Here is a 21,302-nt window from a genome sequence, read left to right on the forward strand (position 1 = left end):
GCACCAGAGGCTGGCTCCTCCTGAGCGTGAGAGAGGAGGAGACAGCAGCCACTGAAGCTGCGCTGTGCTGCCTCCACACTTGCTCTCCCCCTGACAATGCAATGCAGCATGTGTGTCACATGTGTGTCATGCATATGATGTTACACGAGTCACACAACAATCACATGACATCACATCTGTGTACTGGGCTCCCCCAATCTTGGCACCTCTGATAGGAGTGCAAGAGTTATATGAGAGATGTGAATTCAGATAATTGGGGTGGGGGGTGCGGTTTCCTGCTACCTTCATAAATGTAACTGTACAGTATTATGCAATTTCCCCACTGTATTAAGTGTAACTGAGGTGGCTGTTAGTCAGATACTGGGCATCATTTGCCCCTTTAGCTTTGCCTCTGCATTCAGTTGCATGCTATTCTCATCTAACACTTCAAAAGCACTTTTTGAAAAAAATGTGATAGCCAAGTACTTTTCTCAGCCCTCAATTCTGCTCATCATCCTGGTGTTGAACTTCGATATTAGTCCTACTCCTTTTTCATTACCCACTTCCTGGTGTCCCTTGTTGACTCTATACAGTGTGGTTTACTTCAGCAAAATAGCTTACATCATGTAGATAAGTGAAATGCTGGACAAAAGTCAGCTGCTCGTTCTCAGAATTGAGAACGGCATGGTGTTGGGGAACCAGTGTTTCTCCAGATGTTGTGCTTACATCAGCTCCAGCTTGCATGGTCAGGATTATGGAAGTTGCAGCCTAGCAACATCTGGGGTGGTGGTGGCAAGTGGGAAGTGTCATAGGCCTAGGGGCTACTTCAAATGGTTTGTGTGTGCATGCAACAAATATATTTGCAGCCATGTAGTTTCAGAGAACTAGGAGTGGCCACTTATCGTCCCACCCTGTGCACGCATGGCAAATATGCATACAATATTTACAATATTAGGAATAGAGTTTAGATGGTTACTTTGCAGTTATGTGTTACGTTTTTTAGTTTGCAGGGAAGTTTGATCAGTTTTAGATAAAATGACGTTGTCAATACCTGTGCCATTATGACAATAGTCTTGTGAGAGCCATTCCTTCTGTTTTTCATTCTCACCTGTTTTACATTCTCAAGTTTTTTGCACCTTGTTATGAGACCACAAAAACACAGCAATATCTGGTTCGTATACTGCCCCCCATCATGGGATTATATGATGAATGACATACTTTTTTGAGGGGGGAACCCCACTCTTTGTGGTATAGCCAGACATAGTATAATTACAACCTCTGTTATTATTTTCTATTCACTAATTTTTATAGGGCACCAAGCTTGTTTCATAAAGGAAATGATACAGCATGGGTTTATTTGAATGTGTTATTAAGCAAGAGTATTAAGCAAGGCACACGCCTTGGTATCCCCTGAGATCATGAAGCAAGGAGGAATACAAACACTCTTGAGGTTTACAGTTAAGGTGGTCCAAATACATAAGTGGGTGACTAATGCAGTAGCTGTGCTGTCTCCTACATTCATTTAACATGCAAACTGTCATCTTTGCACAACAAATTTAGCTTTCAAGTCCACTGTGTGTGTATGCTGTGCACGAATGGTACTGCTCAAATTTTTATTATTATTTGAAAATTCTATTAAGCCTATTTCCTGTTTCTTTCTCTATGTTGCTTTACCCTTCAGCCATTTAATGCATAGAAACAAGATGCAAAGCAGAGGCTTATTCATCTTCCTAGGCACATTCTTTTTTTAAAAAAAATCAGAAATATAGGTCAGAATGAAATGAATAAAAAAACAAAAGTATATTGTCCTCCTGTTGTGTTCTGGTAGCTGCTGAGTGGGAGGCTCTCTAAATAGTATAAGATCTTAATGAGGTACCAAACATGAGGTAATGCTGGAATATGAACTGAAAGTCTTTCAGCTGCCTGCTTGTCAGCTTGGCTTCCAGCTTGTTCCTGCTGACCTTATTGCTAGCAATGACTTTTGCCTGCCCTTCTCCCATGAATTGAGATTGGCAGCAGCGCTGTCTTCCCTCATAATGGTCACACATATGCATTAGGCGGTATGCTGAATGTCACCTAGCATATTTCTTAGTAGGTACCAGCAACATACGCGGGTGGCGCTGTGGGTAAAACCTCAGCGCCTAGGACTTGCCGATCGTCAGTTCGGCAGTTCGAATCCCCGCGGCGGGGTGCGCTCCTGTTGCTCAGTCCCAGCGCCTGCCAACCTAGCAGCTCGAAAGCACCCCCGGGTGCAAGTAGATAAATAGGGACCGCTTACTAGCAGGAAGGGAAACGGCATTTCCGTGTGCTGCGCTGGCTCGCCAGATGCAGCTTCTCATGCTGGCCACGTGACCCGGAAGTGTCTTTGGACAGCGCTGGCCCCGGCCTCTTAAGCGAGATGGGCGCGCAACCCCAGAGTCGGACACGACTGGCCCGTACGGGCAGGGGTACCTTTACCAGCAACATGGGGAAAATACATCTACATCAGGGAAGCTGGTGGAAAGTCCTAGGCATTGGTCTCCTTAAATCCTGGAAATACCATTTAAAAGATGATGCTTCCACGTCTAGGAATGTGAAGTATTTTTCCTGACCACACCAATTAAAAATAGGATGTGTGGGTGTGGGGAGGGTGAATATGCATCAGATAGCAAAACAAACAACTGTCTTACTCTTCCCTCTTCTAAATTTGTTTTGAAGGCCCTGGGCAATGTAGCCCTCTTCCTAGCTTCCCATAGGTGGGGAAACCCAGAGGGAGCAAAAAATATATGGTTTGGGGGGAAGGTGCAGTAGCAAACAGAGGGAAAACCCCCTTAGCAAGTGATTATTTCAGGCCTCTGGTAAGGGTAGTCTGTCCTTCCCCTGACAAGCCCACAGGGGAGAGAGGAAGGGAGGGGATGCCCCTGCCCACTTTTGCTCTGCCCCTGACCCTGACCCCAATGATTTCAGCCCTGCCCACTGTTTTCATACAGTCCTTCACAGATTACTCTTGAGGGAATGTGAACCTTGACAGAAAAAATGTTCCCCTACCCCTGCTTTAGTAGCCAGCTGGCTATTTTTAAACCATGTGTAATTTATGCAAGGACACGAAGCTAATGGCTTTAACTGTAATTATACACCTAACAGTTCCAAAGATTTGAGGGAAGAGGGGTGCACAAACAAGTTTGCATACATTGAATTACTGACAGTATCTTAATAGTGTGGGTTTTTAGGGCTTGGCTTGGATCCAGGACCCCACCCCCATGCTATTATCCTCTATTTACAGCTTTCAAAAATCAGCTGATGTCACTGCACATATGTTTAGAGCTGTTGCTAAGGTGATTAGCTGCAGAATTCAGCACCTACGCAGTCCTGTTGAAAGGCTGAGAAGCTCTTTGGTTTAATGCCTGTTCTCATATCGATGCATGATCAACCCAAACTGTTAATAAGCATGAAGGAACATTCTGTATTTGGGGTTAAATGCTTTGGCCATGAGTGATAACTGTTGTGTTAGCCAACACTTTTCACATTTGTAGGTTTTCTTCTGCACATTTGCCTGTCATGAGCTGTAATTTGCACAGTTCAGCAGAATGCTGTTCCTCTGTCATGAAACTGCTTTATTGTGCTAAGCATATTATTAGTCCCATTTATGTAGCTGACTGGGGTTCAAAACTGTAGAGTTATTATTATGCCTGTTTGGCGACTGGACTTCTGAAGCAAAATGAACCACTTCCTATGACAGGCAGGATCGGAACTCAGATCTGCTTGCCACAGTGGTTCATGGCAGATTTTGTAGATGCCATAGGTCTAACAATTGTGCATCCTTTTATTAACACTTTCATCTAGTTAATTCTTTCAGAGGAGAACTGTGGTAGTCACTACACATGCTTCTACGCATACCTATATTGTTGGTAGCTTTCTGATTCATCAAAAGGGCTTCTACTATTGCAGTCACTGTGCTTAAAATCAGGTTACCCTGCATCTTTGCATGCCCAACCATTTTGCTGCTTGGGCTTGTGAATTCTGGCATGTCATGGTTTGGCCGGGGGGGGGGGGATCAAACCCTGATCTGTGTTCTGCAAGTCTGTTCATTTCTGGCAGGAATGAAAGCAATTTATCTTTCACCACCCTGCCTTTAAAAATATGGAACTGTATCCAATTGCTTTTTTACACCACAGCTGAGATTCTATTAACGTGCACCCTCCAGACTTTTTAGTAAAGCAAGAGAATGCCTTTTATTCATAACAAGGAAGCCGTGAAATACAATAAACCCAACCCACAGCCTCCACTGAGCTTTGGCAAACAAATTACTCTTTGACAGCACTATAGGCAACCCTCCCTCTTGGTGCATGCAAAATAAAACAATATTTCCTCAAAGACCTGAGTAATCATTAGCTTCATTTAGAAAGAGCTTGTTTTTTCAAACATAAAGGGATTTTGTTTTCACTAACAGATGCACTCCAGGTTTCTACTTTCCTTGATGTCAGCATTCTGTGTGGAGGTCTCTGCCTTCCTCTGTATAGTTACCGTATTTTTTGCACCATAACACTCGCTTTTTTCCTCCTAGAAAGTAAGGGGAAATGTCTGTGCGTGTTATGGAGCAAATGCCTGCGGGTGGCGGGGGGGATCTGCTGCAGTCATGAGCAGAGGATCCATGGTTTCCCTTCCTTCCCTCCTCCATGGTTACAAAGCATGGATCCACATGGATCCTCAGGATTTTTGCATTGGGCTACTCCAAACTCACTGTCAGATCACGTCTGTGGCCACAGCATGAACCACAAAAATCATATATCCACTATTTCGTTTAGAATATTTTTTTTCTTGTTTTCCTCCTCTAAAAACTACATGCGTGTTATGGTCTGGTGCGTGTTATAGAGCGAAAAATACGGTACCTTTCAGTATAAAGCTGGAATTACTTGGTTGTTGGGGCCCAGAGACAATGTCTAGGATTAGCAGCCAGCCATTATTTCTAGAAATCACGGTCCTTCCTCTTTCCTTCTCAAACCCGCTCTCCACTCATTCCCTATCCCCCTCTCAGAATTGAGATTACTAATCAGAACACCAGAGTAATTATAATTACGTATCTAAACAAATACAAGTTTCTTTTTCACAACTTCATTTCGCTTCCAGAATTAGATAGTCGGGTTTGTTTTAAACCCGTCCCCCGCCAACTTCAAGGGAGGGGTGAGGGGAAGCATGGTCCTTTGAAACAGTCTGCTAGCATTGTTTGACAGGAAGATTGCAAAGGAAGTCAGGGGACAAAGATAGCCCTTTTCAAGGCAGAATCTCTCTCTCTCTCTCTCTCTCTCTCTCTCTCTCTCTCTATCTATCTCTCTATCTCTCTATCTCTCTCTCTCTCCCCCCCCCCCCCCACGTGTAGCAGGGGAATAAGAGCTAAATTGATCTAGTGGAATTTGAGTTCCCAAGTAAGCATGTGCAGATAGTACTTCCCCCTCACATTTATTAACCACAGCATATATGTGGGGCAACTCTGTTTATTCATTTAAAAAAGGGAAATACTGTAATAAACAGTTGGAATCAGAAATAAGGTGCAGAGGAAAAAAAGCACATGACAAGAAGCATACAGAAGGAAGACAGAAGGAAGAGAGCAAAAAGAGGTGATGGGAGTTGAGAGAAACCCAAAGTAGGAAGAGAGGGAGGTAGAAGAAAAATATGAGTATCAAAACTTGAGAGAAAATGAGTATTGATGTAAGTAGAAGGTGTACAAGTAAAATATGAGGAAAATGAGAAGATGGAATGGGGACAGAAAAGTTGCAGGAATATTTTACTGAAGTGAAGACGTGTCCCTTTTTCTTGACAGCACACAGGAAAGCAGCTTAAATGCAATTCAGCATGGAACTGTGCTGGTAGGTGGGTGTGCAAGGGTTTTGGGTACTGGCTCCACAGACTGCAAACCAGAAAAATGTCAAGAGGGTTGGCTTCTGCAGCTTAGTGAGTCTTAAAATGTTATCACCATTGTGCCATACCTTCTCTGCATCTTGTTGACGTGCATGTAACTAGCAAACAAGAAGTAGGAGGATGATCACTGAAAATCAGGTGCTGCTTTAGAGCTTGTCGTATTTAGAGCAAAGGTTACAATCCACACAAAATCTCATTTCCCAGAAATAAATATATTGTCATTGCTGGCGATCTGACATATGTGTTCCCAGTCTGTTCATTATTACACAATTCTTCTTGGAACCCAAGTTAGACTTGCATCTTCACTTAAGGTCTTGGGAGGATCTCTGTTGTATTGCAGCCTGTTTTAGAAGCATTGAGTGGGTGTGTTTAGTATACAAAAGAAGTTCCTTGAATTCTTTCTTTCTTTCTTTCTTTCTTTCTTTCTTTCTTTCTTTCTTTCTTTCTTTCTTTCTTTCTTTCTTTCTTTCTTTCTTAAATAGAAATTAAGGACAGATGCTGTCCTCCTACTATTTAAACCTATGCAACTTCTTAGCATTTACTTTAAGGATGGATTCTGCATGTTGTCCACAAGACTCCCCAAAAGTCAATTTTATTTGAAAGTATTGGACACAAGTGCCAGCTTTAAAACCTGTTCGGCCACCAAATGACTTAGAGTTTGCAAGTATTTCTGCAGTTTTCTAATAAATGCTACTGGAATCTTCAGAAAGTCTCTGTCGTATTTTCAGTTCCTGCTACTTTAGTAGTGCTTAGTAGGAAAGAAATTGATGGAATTTGAATGAAGTAAAAGCAGATGGAGAAGTATCAGGTGTCAGAGCTTGCCTGGAGAGGGCAAAAGCAGGATTTCATTCAAAATCTACTTCTTTTCCTTGAAAACTTGGCTTTTTAATGGTAAAACCTCTTGCAGAGCAGCTTACTTTGTTGGATTCAGTGATGCTCAGCTACTGTTTTATGGGAGTCAGTGAGGAAAAGGTTCATGCAACATTTTCACATTTTTTAAAAACACTCATAAGATCATTCATTCACAGCCCTGTTTATGGAAGCTTTTAATGTTTAATAGGTTATTGTATTTTAGTGTTTTGTGGGAAGCCGCCCAGAGTGGCTGGGGAAACCCAGCCAGATGGGTGGGGTATAAATAAATAAATCATCATCATCATCACCATCACATTGTGTTTTTGCTACTTTTAGTGCTAAGGATGCTGAAAATGTTAAAGAGTGTATCTGAAGTAGCATATACAAATTTTGAAGGCATTCTTAGGATAAAAAGGTAAAGGGACCTCTGACCATTAGGTCCAGTCGTGGCCGACTCTGTGGTTGTGGCGTTCATCTCGCTTTACTGGTCGAGGGAGTCGGCATAGAGCTTCCGGGTCATGTGGCCAGCATGACTAAGCCGCTTCTGGTGAACCAGAGCAGCACACGGAAACGCCGTTTACCTTCCTGCTGGAGCGGTACCTATTTATCTACTTGCACTTTGACGTACTTTCAAACTGCTAAGATGGCAGGAGCAGGGACCGAGCAACGGGAGCTCACCCCGTTGTGGGGATTCGAACCGCCGACCTTCTGATCGGCAAGCCCTAGGCTCCGTGGTTTAACCCACAGCGCTGCTTAATAAGGTAATGTTGGTTCTGTTTTGACAATTTTGCTTGGCTAGCTTCATGACACTTATATATTTTGCAGTGCTAATAATCTGAGCATGACGTGCCCATGTTTCAGCATTCATCTCAGTACTGGCCTGAGACTGGTCCCCACTCCCAAGGTAACATGTTTCAGATTAGATCACTGTGGTTAAAATCCTGTGCTGTTAATCAGTGCAGATCACCTTAGAGCTCTTAGTGAAGGAAAGAAAATAGGTCAGTGCAGTATGTCATCCCTTCCACATCAGTCTTGTTCTTAAACTATCTAAACTACCTAACTCCTCTCTCTTACCACCCCCACTCCCCTGCTCTCCTGTCCCATTCCCACTTCTCCTGTCACACATTGCAAAGATGCCTTAAAGAGAATTAACAATTGCCTAACTGGACTTTAACTTTTAAGGGCACGATGGTACAGAATAAAACAGAGATGTCCTCTTGTGAAGGGTTAAAAGGCTGGAGAGATCACTGATGTGCAGGTGATCTGTGCTGCAGCATTGGTATTGCATAGAGCTGTAATGTTCAAGACTAAATAAGCAGAAGCAATGATCACTTTATTATCTTGAACCATGCATTGACAAATTATTTACCATGTCGATCTGTTGTTCCAAGGAGCTCATTATGACGTACCTTCTGCTGTCCCAATATATCCTCAACAGCCCTGTGAAATAGGTAAGGCTTAGTGTGTGTAAGATAGGGCTTAGTGTGTGTGACTGGCCACATCCACCCAATGAGCTTTAGAGCTTTTTCAGAGCCTGAAGGCCAGCATTATTTCCAATCAGCCACATATGTTCTTATATGAGGGGTGGTGTGTCCCATTTCACTGCACTCAGCCACCCTCCTCTGCCACTGGCAGAAAAGTAGCGCCAGCCTTGGCACCAATTTTTGGTAAGATTTCAGAAAGATTTTTTGAGAAATTGGTGGCAGGGGCAGGTGGGGGAGCTTCCACTGCCTGAGGTGGCTGCTTCATACTGCCTCATGGGATGAAAAAGAGCCTAAGAACAACCAAACTGTGATCCAGTCCATCTAATACTGCAGTCTGTTCTCACAGTTGCCAGCCAGATGCTGATGGGAAGCCCACAGGCAGGACATAAACGCAATAGCACTTGCCTACTCATATAAAGCCCAGCAGCTGATACTCAGAAGCATACTATCTCTGATGCTAGAAGTACTACGTAGCTGTCATGACTTGATGATAACTTTTTTCTCCATTGATTTGTTTAATCTCCTATTAAAAGCTTTCTAGTGGATGTCCATCACTACATCTTGTGATAGCAAATTCTACGGTTTAACTACACCCTGTTTGTAGAAGTAATTTCTTTTGTCTGTCCTGTATCTTCTGTCATTTCAGCTAAATTGAATGAGCCTGAATTCTAGTATCGGAGGGAGTAAGATGAGCTTCTCTTTACCCTGTTTGTCTACTTCATGCACAATTTTATATACATCTGTCATGCCCCCCTACTCATCTTAAAGTAAAAAGACCTAAATTTTTCTCATAAAGAAAAGCCCCTTGATCATTTAGATTGCCATTTTTCTGTGCTTTTTTCCACTCTACAACATCCTTTTTAGAGGTGTGGCAACCAGAACTTGTATGTTGCTTTAATTCATTGCTTTTTGGCACAACGTTCTACAGAGGCAGATTGTATTATTATTCCAAGTTACAGGGAACTAGGCAGAGGGCCTTCTTGGTAGTGGTGCCCACCCTGTGGAACGCCCTCCGATCAGATGCCAAAGAGATAAAGAACTATCTGACATTTAGAAGACATCTGAAGGCAGCCTGTTTAGGGAAGTTTTAAATGACTGATGTTTTAATGTATTTTTATTCTATGTTGGAAGCCGCCCAGAGTGGCTGGGGAAACCCAGACAGATGGGCGGGGTATGAATGAATGAATGAATGAATGAATGAATGAATAAATAAATAAATAAATAAATATATTTAGACACTCATCATTTTGATTGCTAAGTAAGAAATTTAGCTGATGTCTATTCCAGTGCTGTCCACTGACATACTTGTTTTGAGTAACCCATTTGTTCATGTTACAGATAGGTAGCCGTGTTGGTCTGCCATAGTCAAAAAAAAAATTCCTTCCAGTAGCACCTTAAAGACCAACTAAGTTAGTTCTTGGTATGAGCTTTCGTGTGCATGCACACTTCTTCAGATACATTTGTTCATATAAGTTCAGTCTGCCAGCCTGAGACGGCTGTGGAAGGCATGTGTGTCTGTTCTGTTCTGCTTTTTTTTCCAGGATGGTACCCGTTTAAGTCATATTCAGAGTAGATCCATTGATTTCTACTTGAGTACTAAACAGCTATCACTATTGGTTTCTAAGTTGCAACTGTATATTCTACACTATGAGTTGGGGACTTTGGGAGAGAAGCTGATGAATTTAATTCAGATCAAGTATTTTTATTTCCAAAACTTGTTATACATATTTTTCAAATAACACTTTTCAAGACACCAAGGAGGCCCTGGTGCTATGGGTATTGATGAGATTTCATTTTCTGTTCTCGGTAAGAAGGCTGTGCTCTTACACAGTACATCCATTTACAGGGCCTAATACAATGGGAGTGGAACAGTTGGAATGTAGATTAGCCGGCAAATCCCCAGACTAATCAGTGTGTCTGTGTGGTGGCCTTAGCACCAGTGTGAAAAGCTGAGCATTGCTGCTGCACTGCTGGCTTAGGCTTTATGCTGGGAGGTAAATCATTGTGAGCTACTTTCTAGCAAGTTTTCAGACAGGAAAATAAATCACATCCCAGTAAGAAGGAGGTATGTGAAAAATGGCCAAGCTTTAAAGGAAGGCCAACAAAAAAAGCAAGCCTTGTTTGTTGCTGTTTAATCACCATGAAGGTCAGAGACCAGTTTTACAGAGGCAAGCGGGGAAGAACAGCCTTTTCTGTAATTTGGATTATTTTAAAAACAATACAAAAACTCCCAAATGAAAAGAATCCCAGTAGTAGTGGTAGTATCATTTTTTGACTTTTGAAGTGCAAGGCAGAAGCATTAACAGGTAGATGGTTTATTTTTAATCATTTAAATTTCTGTAAAATTTTTATGTCAGGGGCCTAATTTGTTGTAAAATGAATTTAGTGTGCTAGCTGTTGGCTCACAGTAGTTAGGAGCTCAGGGCTTTCGCAGGGTAATAGTCAGATTTGCTTAACTGATTGGGAGAGACCTAGTTTGCTTTGAAGCCCTATATTTCCTTGGATTGGCTTTTTATCTGCTGTTTTATATCATGTGCTTGAACAATACAGCTGCTGCCAGTGTTCTAAGTGTACTCTATAGTAGCCATAGTTTAAAATCTCATACAAACACACTTCTTGTGCGTGAAGAGTCTACTTGCCTCTCATACAGGTCTAACTATATATATTTGAAATATATATATTTGAAATACTTCTTTGAATAGCTGTGTGGTGACAAATATGGGAATAGAGTCAAAACAGGAAACAGCTCTTCCAAATGCCATTTGCCTGATGCTGGAAGCAAGTACACACTATAAACACTTGATACCATATCTCTCTCTTGTACAGCCTGGACAGTTTTGTTAAGTAACCCCAAATGACAGTAGGCAGCAGGACGGGTAGAATTCCATGACACCAGATTATGATGCTTTGATGTGTTCCAAGCAAACTGATACCTAGGCCCTACTTTCACTAGCAAATCTGGCCCTGTGATGAGGAAATGCAGTTTGGCACATTCCTGACTTTCTACTGACCTAGCTCAGGCTTACTGCATCAGTCAGCTTGACACTCTTCCTTTATTATGTTGCGGTGTCTTTCCAGTGAGTCCAGACCCACAAACCATTAGGGAAGGCCTTCAAAAAGTAACATTAAAAGATGACATTTTAATGAAGTATTTTCCATAATAAATTCCCTACCATGCAATCTCTTGTACCAGAGACTGTTTCTCTCCAATATAGCCACTTTTTGTAGTTTAAAATTGGTAAAACCTGGTGCTTTGAAATTTTCTAGCTGGAACTGTTGTGTTTCCAGAGGAGGTTACCAGCCAAGCCTCTATTAGCTTTTCACCATATTACTGCTTTGATAAAAGCAGCATTAGAAATTAGAGAAGGGCAGATTGGAACACAAAGGAAAATAAGCATGAAAGAGCCATGACAAAATAGCCCAGAAGATTAAATGTGAGCAACCGGTCTGAGTGAGTGTGTCAGGCAACTTCAGCAGCAAAAGCCAAGCATCTTTCACACAATTTAAGCCAGGGTAGGCATACTTCTGGCATCTTGGATCTACTTTGTTGTTTTTTTACTAGAACCCCAGATTTATCCAATAGCTAGGTGCAATACAAGAACAGGGTATGCTGGAAATCTGTACGAGACTGTGAATTTGTTTTCAGTAGTAGAATGGAACTGAGCTCACATTCCTTTCACAGAGAAGTCTACACCTGGGTAGCTTGATTAATTTCAACCCCTCCCCATTTAGGTGAAAAAAGGTAGGTTTGTTGATAATCAAGTTTGCAATCAGAATCACTTGCCAATTCACGGCAAAATTCCCAGATTTAACAGTGGATTTTAATCTGCCTTCTGCCTACCCCTAATTTAAGTGAGTGAGACTGAGACTGAAACCTTAAAACTGAAACAGCTGCTTAATTTATATGAAATTTAATATACTGTACAAAGTTAAGCAACCACCCATTTTGTCTGTATATCTGGACCTGAGAGACTGGCTGTCCTCCATGCTGTCAGTTGCTAACTACGTTAAAAGAAGCCCCCCAAAAACCTATCTTGGTAGTTTTCTAAGTACAGTCATACCTCGGGTTGAAGTAGCTTCGGGATAAGTATTTTCAGGTTGCGCACTGCGGTGACCTGGAAGTAACAGAGCGCGTTAATTCTGGGTTTCGCTGTTCGCGCATGCGCAGATGCTCAAAATGACGTCACGCGCATGTGCGGAAGTGGCGAATTGCGACCCGTGCACGCACAGACGTGGGTTGCGTTTGCTTCTGGATGCGAACAGGGCTCTGGAACGGATCCTGTTCGCATCCAGAAGTGCCACTGTAAGCAATTGCATTAGTTGCCCAATGGTGTATGCTAAAGAAATGGTAATTGCTTGTAGCACCCCAACCAAATTACTAAATTATTAAAATTTTGATATGAAAATGAGGCTTTTATTTCTACAACTCTATACTGCAAGGCTTTATGGCAAGAAAGGCACCACATCTTTCTGGCATTGAAACAAGAACATCTTATCCCAAATGAGAACAAAGATTCCAGGTTGCCATACTACCAAGGTGAGACCAGTGCTATAGCTTAGGGCCCCACTCTCTTGGGCCCCCCCTAAAAATTTAAAGGAAAAAACCAATGGTGTACATTTCCAAAATATAAGATAAAAAACAAAATGGCTTTAGATACTTATTGGGTCCATAAATTAACCATATAGCATATATTCAACACAAAAAACAGTGACAATTTGTTGTTGACAAAGGACAGCTGGACATATAAAGGGCCCCATTAACCTTAGTAGCTTAGGGCCTCATCAAACCTAAATCTGGCCCTGGGTGAGACCTTTAGCCAAGAGTGCTTTTACTTAGACAGCTGTGCCAACAGTTTTTCAATAAAAGGCACATCTGGCTATAGTCATATATGCCTTAGTTACATCAAGGTTGCATTACTGTAACATGTTTTCTGTGGGACTGCCTTTGAAGAGTGTCTGGAGACTTCAGCTAGTGCAGAACTGCTGTGAGATTTCTGACCAGAGGCAGTTATTTGAGTATGTGACATCTTTCTTGTTGGCTGATCTATGCAGTGTGTGCTTGTCTACTCTTTCTAGAATTCTGGGGTACTGGGCATCTGAATATCAGCTACTGGGAACAAATAGCAAGACGTAGCTGTTTAACCAAAATGGTACTGTAACACGAGATCTTCCAGAGGAAACAGACTGAGCACTGTTGGAAACTAACTGCTGCACTAAATGGACCTTGGTCTAATCCAGCAAGGCTATTCTTTTGTTCTCATGAGATGGGCACATGTCTAGTTGGTGATAGTCTATTGGCTCTTTGTTTCAGTTTGACATCTATTTGATCCTGCCCTGCTGTCCTCTGCGCTCTCTCTCTTTCTCTCTCTGTGTGTGAACTAATCTCTGGAAACCACCTGTATTATGTTTTCCCTTGTGAAGGTTGACTCCTGGAATCTCATGAAGTACTCACTATGCTTCCCCACTTGTTCCTCATATCTGCCTTTGCCTTGCCTTCATTCAAATTGAGCCCTGATTTTGTGATGCTATATGGCCTCTAATTCTGTCCTAGGGCCCTGGTCCTGAATGTGCAAGAGTCTACAGCCCCGCTTTCCTGTCAATAACCATTTCTATTGACAGCTTTCAATACAGAATTTTTACTTTTTTGAACAGGGGTGTTCTCTCTCTGATGTTTTATTTTTAAATTGTTTTGTTGTTTTCTGTAAGCTGTGTACACTGTAGGGTGGAGTATAAATGTGCTTAAATACATTCTTAGAAAAGACCGACGAAGCTAAGCCAAGAGACTGTGGTGCAGGCCACCCAGTGTGGATCATAATTGAGTAGGGATTTGACGCTTGGCCTCCCATGTTCAAAGGCAAGTTTCTCTACACTGAAATGGCATTGAACTGGACTTTACATGAACTCTGGCTTTAGTTTCTCTCTCTGCTGCCTTTTTCTGTGCCTTCATGGTTGAACCTTCTATCAGATATTCTGTCACGTGTGGGCTCCCCTTTTGCAACTCTGGAAATGCATGAGTCCTTGAAGGACCTCTAGCAGTCTCTGATGGAGAGTGCTCATACTTTCAGAAAGTCATCATCATTTATAAGGAAAAAAATGAAAGGTTTCTTCTTTTAAAAATGAATGTATTTATGCTTCCATCCTCAAAGAAAGATTTTAAAAGGTTTGGAACCACTTGGGTATTCATTTCAAGTATTTGTAGATGTGCAGCCTGTTCCTTGCTTCCAGAAATAATCTGAAGGAAGGACAGAGCTTGTGCATGAATGAGAGCTACTGCTTTTCTTTGGGTCTCTGCAGCATCATGCAGGGCATGGGGCAGAACCAGAGAGGAAATGAAGGCTGTCTCTTCATGTTGATTTCCACTTAAGAGTAAGAGGGGTGTGTGTGTGCACGTGCATGTGCTCATGCATGTGTGCATGTACTTTCCCAGGAACAGCCATGCCATTCATTTTCCAGGCATCTGTATGAAAAATCTATAGCTTATTTCATATTTGCCATGAGTTTCCCCAGAAAAGCCAATTATAGTATCAAATCATATGTAGTATCAAAACAACTTGTGTTTGTCCAGCATTTAAAATTGTGCATAAGCCACATTGAGAGAGAAAGAGATTGTAGTAATGACTAGTTGTGCAATATACATGTAAAATTGTTTTGTTAATAAGAATTCTCTTTACTTTGGCTGGGATTATTTTAATACTATTCTCAAAGGAGAGCTGGATATTGAGGGTGAATGTGGGGGTGGGAGAATGGGACATGTGGGCAGATAACCAATCTTTCATAACACTAATGCTGGGCTAGGTTTGCTATTGGGGGCCAGTGGCCAGTTAGAGGGAGTGATTACTCTTCCTTTGCTAGTTGTATTCACCCAGGATCCTGCCCCCCTTCTATTATTTTTTACCACAGCTATTCTCTGAAATTGTTGGGGGAGAACTGGCTTTTGGACAGGGAGTGGCATTTACAGGTGACAATTGGCAGATGCAATAAGCATTGAGCACCCCTTCCAAGTGCTCCCCACACAGGTGACCTCTGTGTCTATAGTCCTTTTATCTCTGCAAACACAGGCTTGGACCTTGCCTTTTTAAGATAATGCGTAGTTCTGCTCTCAGACACTTAAATCAGAACTAAATTGCAGTGCGCTTAGTGTTCTCAGTGTGCGGCACCCCTCCCCCCACAAGATACATTGTGTGTATTCACAGGTGATCATGCTTTTTCTCTGTTTATAACGCAAAATACAGTTCTAGGGAGTTCATAGTTGTCTTGGTCTAAAGGAATATCCGAAATGTTTGTTAGTTAGCCCCCAAAGGGCTTTCATTGTCTGCCTTGGAACCAATTAGTTTGGCCAGCTACAAAAAAATTAATGGCAAGACTATCTTTTCTTTCTGAATCCTTCCCTTCAGTCTAATATTCCCCCCTTTGCCTTATGGCCTCATTGGGTGTTGCCAGAGCATTTTGGCAGTGCACTCCTTTCGCTTATCAGTCAAACCTGCATATCTTATTTGCTCCAGATGCATTTCTCCTCCTGCTCTCCGGGCGTTGCCTTCCAACTGTCAATGCACCCCCCCTGCCCACTCCCTTCATTTCCCTCCTCTTCTTCTGAACAACCTAATCCATAGGTTCGTTCGCAGGGATAGGCCTATACTCTCGCATGAGGGCAATCACACGGGGTCCCATCATTTGGGACATCATTTTTTTGCATCATCTGTTGCAAAAGCAGGGAATACAGAAGCAGAGCAAAAGCAAAATTAGCAAAGGTCCCATAAGCATAGCAAAGAGCCCCCGGAGCCACCCTGTTGGGAGGAAATTGTCTAGTAGGACATATCCCATCCTTCCTTCCCAAGTTTGTACAGGAACATGGGCTACTTTTTCTGCCAATTGAAGCCACTTGTTATAGAGACTCTGAGCCCCCTGTCTTCTCATTTCATGTGTGGGGAAAATGCTATTACGATGTAAGGCCTGGAAGCATTTGGCCTTGGGAATGGATTCTCCCACCATAAATAGGAGAAGGATCATCAAGGGGATGGAGGGGGATCGCTTCCTTCCAGAAAACCTATGGCGTTCGTGCCAACAGAAATATAACAGCATCCATATAATCAAGGCAGTACATGTCACCCCTATCCACCATGCCCGATGGTTCCAAGGTTCCTCCCACCATTCCTTAATCATGATAAGGGTCTGGGGAAGGATTTGGCCTGCCTGGGCGTTCAGGGCGATCAGGATAAAAGGGGTCGTGGAAACCTCCAAGGATCAAAACCTATAGTATGCAAATAGAACCCTTCTAGTCCTGCGGGGTGACTATATCCTTGGTGGGTGGAGGGCAAACACAAGCCCCACGGGGAAGGAGCCCAAGGTTGGTAGATTACCACCCACCCACAAGAGTAGGTGGCACTTGGTGTCAAAATACCCACGGGCTCTTCCTCACACCAAATAATACACACTAGAGTTCTTTCGGAATTTAAAACATTATCAGGTGGTGTTACTCGAACTGCAGGTACGTTGGGAGCGCTGCCGGCGGGCGCTCCTCCCATCCACTTCTCCAGCCGTGCCTAGAGGTCCGGAGTGATACCAGCAGAGCGGTCGTCCGCTGGGCGCCTGTGTACGTACATACTGCCACAAGCAAATAATGATACAATCCACATCGAGGTAATTCAGTAAAGTCCACAACAAGGTCCTCCATGGGTGCCGTCCCACTGTGCTGAACTCCTGGTGGAGCCAAGTGTCCAGTTCTAGGGTTGTTCCTTTGGCACAACATGCATTTCCTGGAAGCTTGGGCAGCCAGTTGGTAAAGGTTGGCCACATAAAAACACTTTTCCAGCTGCTTGGTCATGTCATCAGGTCCCACATGGGTGGACTCATGGTACCGCTGAATTACTTGCCGGGACAATGATCCTGGGATCCATATCCTCAGCATCTGCAGTAGCCACCTCATGGGCAGAGTACCTTGGTTTCAAGGTGCTATCCAGAATTTCTTCTGGTACCAGGGCCCCAATGAAAGGTGTTGGGGATGAACCCCGGGCTGCTTCCTTTGCTACCCGGTCAGCCAGGCGGTTTCCCCTGGCCTCTTCACTAGGTCCAGTTTTGTGTCCATAACAGTGTATCACTGCCACTGCTTCAGGTTCCCAGACAGCGTCCAGAAGGTCTAAGAGCGCCTGAGGGTGCGCCACTTGACCCCCTCTGGAGGTGAGCAGACCTCTTTCCTTCCACAGTGCCCCGTGGGCATGCAGGGTGAGGAAAGCGTACTTTGAGTCAGTATAAATATTGATCTTTTCCCCTTTTGCTAGACACAGGGCCCTGGTAAGTGCCGTTATTTCAGCCAGTTGGGCTGAGGTTCCCAGTGGGAGTGAACTGGCCTCAACCACATTGTTTTCAAGGGCTACCACTGCATATCCTGCCTTTCGCTGTCCAGCCTCAACAAAGCTGCTCCATCCACAATCCACAAACCATGAAGGCCAATGTGGGTTTGCCTCATCCTTAAGGTCAGGCCTGCTGGAATACACTTCATTCATGACCTCTACACAATCATGGGTCGGTCCCTCACCTTCTCCTACCGGTAATAAGGTAGCTGGGTTAAGGGCTGTGGTAACCTGAAACTTCAGGCGTGGATGTAATAACAGCATCTGGCACTTCCTCATTTTTGCTTGTGATAGGAAATAGGTGCCTTTCATGTCAAGTAAGGCTGGGACTGCGTGTGGAGTCACACAAGTGGTGTCTTGTCCGAACGTGAATTTATCTGCCTTTGTGAGTAGGGTGGCCACTGCCACAACCGCTCTCATACAGGGGGGCAACCCTTGTTCTGTTGAGGTTAGCCTCTCTGACAAGTATGCAACGGGTTGCTGCCAATTTCCCAGTTTCTGGCATAAAACTCCCTTGGCTACCCCCTGGTCTTCATCTATGAACAGGGTAAAAGGCTTCTCGGGGTTTGGGATGCCAAGCGCTAGGGCTTGTTGTAATGCCACTTTGAGATCCTGAAAAGCCTGCTGCTGTTCCCTGCCCCATATAAAAGGATCCTTCTCTGTTCCCCTAGTTGACTCATGCAGGGGCCGAGCAATGCTGCTGTAGTTAGGTATCCATATCCTACAGAACCCTGCGGATCCCAGAAAACCACGGAGCTCCCTGCGGTTTTTTGGCTCTGGTATTTGGATAATAGCCTGTTTTCTTTCCTCCCTTAGAGTTCGCTGTTGGTGAGAGATGTCAAAACCAAGGTATTTTACAGTTGGTTGACATATCTGCGCCTTTTTCTTGGATACCCGGTATCCAGCCTCAGCCAGGTGGTTTAACAAGTCCTTGGTGGCTTTCATGATTCTGAATCACTTCCCTAACTCTCATCACCTACGGTCTGCAAATAATAACATCCTCAAGGTCCCAGGCCTCAGAGAGGTTAGGCTGGCCTCAACTATAGCCAGGGCCTTCTCGGCTGCGGCTCCAATCTGGTGGAACGCTCTGTCACAAGAGACTAGGGCCCTGCGGGACCTGACATCTTTCCGCAGGGCCTGCAAGACAGAGTTGTTCCACCAGGCCTTTGGTCAGGGCACAGCCTGACTCCCTCCTCTGGCAACCTGCACAGAATCTTGCTTAATCAGTTGCCATTAATTTGATTTCAATTGATTTTTTATAATGAAATATTTTTAGAATAGTTACAGATAGGTAGCCGTGTTGGTCTGCCATAGTCAAAACAAAAAAAAAAGGTGCTACTGGAAGGAATTTTTTATTTATTTATTTTTAGAATGTGCAATTATCTGATTGTTTGATTGTTTTGATTGTTGTTAGCCGCCCTGAGCCCGGCTTCGGCTGGGGAGGGCGGGATACAAATAAAATTTATTATTATTATTATTATCAAATTAGTAGGCTTCCGGGAGGCCCGCCTCATCCCAGTCAATACATGTTGGCGGTACGTATTTAAAGAATTTTGGCCTCCCACTTCTTGGTAATCCCAGTTAGGGGTTTCTCGGGGGGTAGGCGATATTTATGGCCACCTCACCCAGGTTTTGAGCCCGCAAATGCGCTCTTGCCTCAGTGTGGACTCTCCTAGTTTCTTCTGTAGTTAGTAGTGAGTCCAGGAGATATTGTAAATCATCATAAGTGGGATTATAAGTTTTAAAAATCCCTTCAAACAATTTTATAATTTTCGCTGGGTTCTCCTCAAAAGAGGGGTTCTGATTGCGCCAATTACATACATCTGCACTTGAGAAAGGCACATGTTGGACCGTATATGTTCGTGGCGCTGGCGCCCCGTTCACCCCTGGGGGTCCCGGTGGGTCATAAACCCGGCGCAGGGGGGCTATTTTCTCTGCTCTCTCCTTTTGTTTCTTGGCTGCCTTATGCAGGGCAGCTCTATCCCAAGCCTGTTCCCAATGTCTCTGTTTCTTCTTCCATTGCTCCCTTTTACACTCTGCGGCACTCACTAAGTGCCCACTAACGTCTATTTCTTCCTTAAAGTCATTTACAAAATCTCTAACTCTTTTCCTTTGTTCTTCAGTCCACCTCTTTCCACCCTTTGTCAACTTTCCAATAGTCTGTCTAAACTCCTCATCCTCTCCCTTTTCCTCATCTGATTCATCATCTTTGGCCTCCCATGGCACTGCCGTTGGTGGGGCATATGGGGGAGGAGGTCTCAATACACCTTCTTCTTCCAGGTCCTGTAAGACCTGGGGTTTTGGCTTCGTTCTGACCGCACACAGGCGGGCGCCCTGGTCTATTCTACTGCGGCAGGATTCCAGCCACGAGGGATTTTTTCCCACATTAGTTTTCCAGGTGGAAATATAAGGAATCTGGTCCGGGTGAACATTAACTATATTTTGCCACAGGGGGTCTATTAACTGCAGGTCGAGAGTGCCCTCTGATGGCCAGCCAGTTCGGTGCGTGGGCCAAACTACTTCACATAAAGTTCTGAGTCTCTCTTTCTGCAACTTAAAACCCCAATAGTCATGTTTTGTAGCTGTTCTCCAGTTATCCAGTAAACACTGCAAAGGGGTACATTTACTGCCTCCAGATCCCATGTCTAACAAAATACTCTGCTCCTATATGGGACTTCTCTTCAAACACACCGGTTTTGCTACAGACTGTGGCTTGGACGAGCTCGCGCTGCCAAGTAACTCACAATCCTACACACGCTTGGCCAAGGGGACGCTAAGCCCCGGCCTCACATATACATTCATCCTTTCACACCACACACAACACAGGCTCCCCTCTGTCCTCCCCTCCTACCCTCCTGGCGGCACTTTTACTGCCACGGCCAGGTGAGGTTGATCAAGCCTCTAGCCCCTTTCCCTTAGAGCTCACCTTTCTCCCGTTGTGGGTCCCTTTCCTCGGCCGTCGTTTTTCTCCCTCGACCGGGTGTCTCCACTTTGGGACGGTGTGGCTAGCTCCCCCTACAAACTGGCAGGGTGCGCGCTTGGAGCTGCGAGCACCAGCCCAAGCTGTTCACCGCGGTCGAGCCTGGCCTCCGGTCCAATGGGTTTGGGCAAATCCCGGACGAGCCCCCAAATCTGAAGCCTTAATTACTTGGGATCCATTTGCCCGCTTACCCAGGACGCAGAGGTGACAAAGAAGCACCAGGGATTCAGTTCCTTCGGAGAAAATGTTTATTGTGATCTGCGCAGAGACCACCAGCGGAATTATTTCCAAAGGCTGGGGGCCCCTAAAACACGTAAGCAAGCAGTTTTTATACCCTAGCAGCACCTCCCAACCACCCCACCACCAGTAACGTATCATATCATATTCCCCCCTTTGCCTTATGGCCTCATTGGGTGTTGCCAGAGCATTTTGGCAGTGCACTCCTTTCGCTTATCAGTCAAACCTGCATATCTTATTTGCTCCAGATGCATTTCTCCTCCTGCTCTCCGGGCGTTGCCTTCCAACTGTCAATGCACCCCCCTGCCCACTCCCTTCAATCTCATAGATAGTAATCTGGTTTCTTACAGCCTCCTTGTAGAACAGGCATGGCCAAACTTGGCCCTCCAGCTGTTTTGGGACTACAACTCTCATCATCCCTAGCTAACATTACCAGTGGTCAGGGATGATAGGAATTGTAGTCCCAAAACAGCTGGAGGGCCAAGTTTGGCTATGCCTGCTGTAGAACATGAGATGGGCTCAATAGCT

At 44.1% G+C, this 21,302-nt stretch overlaps 1 protein-coding gene and 1 long non-coding RNA gene across 4 annotated transcripts in view; both read left to right on the forward strand.

Annotated features, from left to right (window-relative positions):
* ANKRD11 (ankyrin repeat domain containing 11) overlaps positions 1-21,302 on the forward strand; it is a 201,096-nt gene that overhangs the window by 97,777 nt on the left and 82,017 nt on the right. The gene's annotated exons all lie outside the window — the stretch shown is intronic.
* On the forward strand, positions 17,735-19,305 carry LOC309377065. Its single transcript, XR_014171422.1, has 2 exons — positions 17,735-18,267; positions 19,250-19,305. It is a non-coding gene; the product is annotated as an uncharacterized lncRNA (long non-coding RNA).

The sequence above is a fragment of the Podarcis melisellensis genome, assembly GCF_964234715.1.
Source record: "Podarcis melisellensis genome assembly, chromosome: 8".
NCBI lineage: Eukaryota > Metazoa > Chordata > Lepidosauria > Squamata > Lacertidae > Podarcis > Podarcis melisellensis.